At 31.0% G+C, this 6,942-nt stretch overlaps 1 long non-coding RNA gene across 1 annotated transcript; it reads left to right on the forward strand.

Moving 5' to 3' along the window:
• Positions 1 to 1,394: 1,394 nt before the first annotated feature.
• Positions 1,395 to 6,095, forward strand: LOC145324388 (uncharacterized). Its single transcript, XR_013881269.1, has 3 exons — positions 1,395 to 1,464; positions 2,589 to 2,672; positions 6,034 to 6,095. It is a non-coding gene; the product is annotated as an uncharacterized LOC145324388 (long non-coding RNA).
• The last annotated feature ends 847 nt before the right edge of the window (positions 6,096 to 6,942 follow it).

The following is a 6,942-nucleotide window of genomic DNA, read 5'->3' on the forward strand; positions in this document are numbered from 1 at the left end:
CAACCTATATATAGCCCAATCGGTTCATTAGTTATTGAGATATTACCTTCAGACAAAAGACAAAACCTCCTTACTACCTTATATAATTGATAGAATGATATATCATTTGTTCAAGTGTGCTTCTTTTTATTTATAACAAAGCTACAGTACAACTCTCTTTGTCTGTCTGTCTGTAACTCTGGGAAACTTTAAACTAAAATATGCGTTCTTACAAACTCTATGCAATCTTACATGTAATCTGTTTAAAACATATTTTGTAAAAATATATATTTTTTGTATCTTAACTCTATTTCGACAGGGCTACTTGCAACTTACTTTAAATAACCTAGCCTAGATTATTTTTTTATAATGGAGGGAGTAGTAGTAGATCAAAGTAATATTTTTATTTTTCACGTGTTTTAAAATGTGTTACCAAAAGTCCTCTTTTTATTCAACGTAATAATATTTAAAATCAATTTTAATTGAATTTAATCTAGAAAAATTAAATTAAAATTCATCTTTCAGTTTAATCTGTTAAAACTAAAAATTTTAAATGACGAAACATAGACAGACAAACTGACAAACCAACAGACAATCAGTTAGATAACCAGACAGACAGACAAACAGACAGACAAGCAGACAGGCAAACAGAAAGACAAATAGACAGACAAGCAGACAGACAAGCAGACAGACAAGCAGACAGACAAACATCCAGACAAACATCAAGACAAACAGACATACAAACAGACAGACAAACAGACAGAGAAACAGACAGAGAAACAGACAGAGAAACAGACAGACAAACAGACAGACAAACAGACAGACAAACAGACAGACAAACAGACAGACAAACAGACAGACAAACAGACAGACAAACAGACAGACAAACAGACAGACAAACAGACAGACAAACAGACAGACAAACAGACAGACAAACAGACAGACAGACAGACACACAAACTGACAGACAAACTGACAGACAAACTGACAGACAAACTGACAGATAAACTGACAGACAAACTGACAGACAAACAGACAGACAAGCATTCAGAAAAACAGACAGACAGACAGACCAAAGTCAGACCTATGTACTAACAGACAGACCTATGTAAGAGAAGCTGAGCGACCAAAAATACCATGTACTGTCAATTATGCTAATCAAGAAATTTTTTAGAAAAAAGGCACATTTTTTCATCAACCGTTTTCAAAATATGTTTTTTTTTCTCATCAAATTGCATTTTTAGACGTGTAGGTGTTTTTCAAATAATTAAAAAAAAATAATTAAAAACAATCTTTTGATTTGTGCAATGATTTCTAGCTAATTAAAACCTTTTCAGAGGGATTACCATAAATTTCAGGTTATTGGGGGAGGGGAGTGGGCATCTTCCACCTCCTTGAAAATATAATTATTAACCAGGAGAATTCCTACAACAAGTTTGCACACAAGAAGGGAAGCATAGCCAGCAAAATTATAGAGGATGTCAAGTAAGATAGATAGATAGATAGATAGATAGATAGATAGATAGATAGATAGATAGATAGATAGATAGATAGATAGATAGATAGATAGATAGATAGATAGATAGATAGATAGATAGATAGATAGATAGATAGATAGATAGATAGATAGATAGATAGATAGATAGATAGATAGATAGATAGATAGATAGATAGATAGATAGATAGATAGATAGATAGATAGATAGATAGATAGATAGATAGATAGATAGATAGATAGATAGATAGATAGATAGATAGATAGATAGATAGATAGATAGATAGATAGATAGATAGATAGATAGATAGATAGATAGATAGATAGATAGATAGATAGATAGATAGACAGATAGATAGATAGATAGATAGATAGACAGATAGATAGATAGATAGATAGATAGATAGATAGATAGATAGATAGATAGATAGATAGATAGATAGATTGATAGATAGATAGATAGATAGATAGATAGATAGATAGATAGATAGATAGATAGATAGATAGATAGATAGATAGATTGGTAGATAGATAGATAGATAGATAGATAGATAGATAGATAGATAGATAGATAGATAGATAGACAGATAGATAGATAGATAGATAGATAGATAGATAGATAGATAGATAGATAGATAGATAGATAGATAGATAGATAGATAGATAGATAGATAGATAGATAGATAGATAGATAGATAGATAGATAGATAGATAGATAGATAGATTGATAGATAGATAGATAGATAGATAGATAGATAGATAGATAGATAGATAGATAGATAGATAGATAGATAGATAGATAGATAGATTGATAGATAGATAGATAGATAGATAGATAGATAGATAGATAGATAGATAGATAGATAGACAGATAGATAGATAGATAGATAGATAGATAGATAGATAGATAGATAGATAGATAGATAGATAGATAGATAGATAGATAGATAGATAGATAGATAGACAGATAGATAGATAGATAGATAGATAGATAGATAGACAGATAGATAGATAGATAGATAGATAGATAGATAGATAGATAGATAGATAGATAGATAGATAGATAGATAGAGACCTCTAGCGGCGTATCCGCTATTAATTACATTTTGTTAAGGAAAAAAAGATCCACCATATCAAATAAGAAGCACTCACACGAACACAAAATTAGGAGGTCACATTCTGAAGCTAATATTTTAAGGTAAGTTTTACTTTAGCTCATAAAGGATGTGCAAAAAAATGAGGACATTTTTAAAATTTGGATTGCGCGGCTTGTGTTAATAGTAGAAAAATGTTACGCATATCGTTAGAACAGTTAGGAAGTCTACTTTTGGAAAATATAAAAACGATTCCTCTGCTACGTATAGTTCAGGAGCGATGTGGTAAAATGTCCCAACTGCCTTAAAACTTGACTTGCGAGTAAATCATTAAAGATTAAAGTATATAAAAAATATGTACCTTTTTAAAATTCAAATTTCGCGGCTTGTGTTAATATACGTAGCAGAGGAATCGTTCTTATATTTCCAAAAAATAGACTTCCTAGCGGTTCTAACGATATGCGTAACATTTTTCTACTATTAACACAAGCCGCGCAATTTCAATTTCAAAAATGTCCGCATTTTTTTGCACACCCTTTAGATGTAGGGGATATTAGGCTGTAACTTGTACTTGTCCCCAAAGTTTTACAGACATGTGTACTCAATGGTTACACTTTTTAGGGAGGTTCTCCTAAAATAGCTTTAAACCTAACATGCAAGTATAAGAAGTTTTAATGTAAAGTTGAACCTTATCGGTCCAGTGGTTCATCTTAAGCTATACGCATACCCATTTTTCAATTCTTAATCTGCCCTGATTCTATAAAAAAAACCTTTTTTTCATGACCTTTAAATATATAAATATAAAAAATTCATAATACAAAATGTTGGAGTTGAAATCAATTCTTTTATAAAACAAGGACAATTATACCTATAAGTAGCGCAGTAATAATAAGATAATAAATTTTTTTTAAAAGTTGATACAAATTTTTAAGAAAAATGATAATAAATAAAGAAATAGATAGATTAGAAGAGCAGCTTTTCTATTCTTATATAAAAGTCTGTTACAGAAATGGGGCTGCTTTTTGGTTAGTTTCGCATAGTTCCGGGGAAGGTTTATAACTATTTTGGGAGAGCAAACCTCCATCCTCCGAAGAGAAATCGCCAATAGAAGACAAAAAAACATCCCCTTACAAAAATACTAAAATAAATGAGTTTTAATATGACGTTAAAAAGCATATAATTGTACATCCACTGCAAGCGTGTTTGAGATTGAGGATAAAAAGGTAGAATATCTACGTGGATGGGGATGGACTTTAAATTTAACTGGCACCCAAAGCGTTACTAACAGTTAACACGCTCTCTTTTTCGTTGTCTTATTAGCGTTGGGTAAAAACATTTATCTAATGATAATATTCTACAGAAATCATAAATTTGATAAAAAACTTTGCTTTTAAAAATGAAAAAAATATATATTATGTATTTCATGTTTTAATAACTTCAATATTCAATTACAACTTCCATACTTTTACATTAGTTTCTGTTTTTAATTTTATGGAATTTTTAAAAAGTTTTCATTAATTTCTGGATGTATTATTTAAAATTGGGATATATTTCAGGGATCTAGAGGGATAAGGTAATGGTAAAATCCTTTAAAATTTGCTTTGTTTGCCTAAGAGTTATAATTTCTTACAAAATAAAGTCTTACTCTTATATATTCCTTTATATCTACACTAGCGGCTACGCCCCTAGAGGCCTCTAGTGGCACTCTAAATGTTTTTGTTTGTTAAAGTCTTTACGTTACTTCTTTATTTTACTATACCTCTTTATGTTACGTTGAAGTCTCCCATATATTTTAAAATTTTTTGATATTTTTTTGTCATTTCTCTTGAGAGTGTGGTTGTACCCTCCCCCAAAATAGTTATAAACCTTCCCAGAACCCATGAGAATCTACCCTGTTAAGGAGAACCCGATCGGTTCAGTGGTTAGCGAGATCCTTCGGTACAGACACACAGACACACAAACAGACATCCTGTTACTTTAGTATAAGAATATATACGAATAAGAAAATTATAGGCGAGGAAATTCATTTAGGGCCTTCCAAGCTTTATTTTTGATTCGGGTAAAATGAGGAGTTTCAAAGGTTTTAGGGTGGTAATCTAATGTATTTATTTTTAAAAGCGAAGCTTTTCTATAATTAGGGTCGGTCCGTCCGTTCGTCCGTACGTCCGTCCGTAACGGATAGCTTTTTTCGTTAATTTAGACATGTTAAAATTGTCCTATCGATTTCAAATTTTGAATGATGATTCCTTTAGTAGTTAGGTACGATTTAGAAAGCGTAGCAACTCTATAATAATTTCCAAAATGTCCGTACGTCCATTTAAAACATGTTGATTTTTTTACTTTTTTAAATAGCTTTTTTCGTTAATTTAGGGATGTTAGAATTGTCCTATCGATTTCAAATTTTGCATGGTGATTCCTGTAATAGTTAGGTACGAGTTAGAAAAGTAGCAACTCTATAATCATTACCAGAATGTCCGTACGTCCATTTTAAAAATCTTGATTTTTAAAACATTTTTGACAACAAATTTGTATGTGACCTAATTATCCGATTGGTCTGATTTTTGGTATACTGATTCCTGGGACAACAAAGTACAATATTATAAGCGAAGCAACTCTATAATCAAGTCCTAAAAATGTAAGTATGTCCATTAACATTATTCTGTATCAAGCAGTTTTTCAACAATTTTACTTACAATTTTGCTTCGACATTTATACAAATTTATATTCTGATTATTCAGTTCTGACACTATACAAGTGTTAGTGTCCGTTTGTCCTACCGTTTCAGTGCTTCGCTTTTATGGATTTTGTCATCCTTGTTATTTTAAGGAGAGTAAAAAGTGGGTTTTCAAAGTTTGTAGGGGGAATCGGTCCGCAACTGGACGTTTATGGTTGACATAATTTCGACTTACATTAACTTCATTTTTAAAAGCGAAGCTTTTCTATAATAAGGTTCGTACGTCCGTCAGTACGTCCGTCCGTCCGAGATAGATAGCCTTTATTCGTTAATTTAGGTATGTTAGAATTGTCTTATCGATTTCAAACTTTTCATGATGATTCCTGTAATAGTTAGGTACGATTTTTAAAGAGTAGCAACTCTATAATCATTACCATAATGTCCGTATGGCCATTTGAAACATGTTGATTTTTCTACTTTTTAACAACAAATTTTTATGTGATCTAATTATCCATTAGATCTGGTTTTTGGTATATTGATTCCTGGAACAACAAAGAACAATATTACAAGCAAAGCAACTCTATAATCAAGCCCTAAAAAAGTAAGTATGTCCACAAACATTATCCTGTATTAAGCAGTTTTTCAACAAATTTACTTACAATTTTGCTTTGACTATTATACTTTTATATTCTGATTATTCAGTTTAGACACTATACAAGTGTTAATGTCCGTTTGTCCTATCGTTTCAGTGCTTCGCTTTTATGGATATTGTCATCCTTGTTTATTTTCAGTTTAACAGATTCTGGATTGGGAACCCCGAGTATTTCAGACAGACAAAGAAATGACCTGCGAGGAATCATTTAAAAAAACTTTTTTTTACAAATGTTGTCATCCTTGGTAAAAGCGAAAATTTTGTATATTTAGAGTCGGTTGTACGTACGATCTTATACTTTATTTAGTCGTATTATAAGTGTCCGTTTGATTGAATACTTGCCATGATGATTCCTTTAACAGTTAAAAGTTAACAATTAAGATTTGAACTTTAAATTTGAACTTTGATTCATTGGACAATTAGTCATGATTTTATAAGATAAGCAATGAAGCATATCTATTATATTTTGCGAATTGGATTTTTTCAGACATTTATACGACGCAAATTAAAATATTAAATGCGTTGTTACTCTATATTTGGCAATGTGCGTTTGTCTGACCGTAACTTTTATGCTTTTATTTAGAAATGGCGGATAATTTCTACATCTAAAGTTTTTTCGTACATTAAATAGTTTTGATATAGCATGAAAAAGTTGTCTTATTCATTTCAAACCTTAAAGAAATATTCCTGTAATAGTTAACAATACTATAGGAACCATAACGTCTCTATAATCGGGATTTGAAAGTAAGTACGTCCATTTTCAACTGTTGAAAATTTAGCAATACAACCATGAAATTAAGTGGTGTAAGGATCTATTATTACTTGGATCTTACACCAGATTTTCATGTTCTATAGTAAAGTGAACTCTGTAGTGGGCTAAATTAATGATCATCCCGCTCCCCTTTTTTTACCCCATCCCCTCCCCTCCTACTAAATTATCGGCTCGACCAATAAATGCGAGTTGATATTGCTACCTAAATTGACGACAAATTTTTCTCCTGTCATAATATCCAAAAATATTCATAATTCTACATCCATTGTGATATTT

This window comes from Acartia tonsa, chromosome 7, assembly GCF_053477335.1.
Source record: "Acartia tonsa isolate MP-2025a chromosome 7, ASM5347733v1, whole genome shotgun sequence".
Taxonomy (NCBI): Eukaryota; Metazoa; Arthropoda; class Copepoda; order Calanoida; family Acartiidae; genus Acartia; species Acartia tonsa.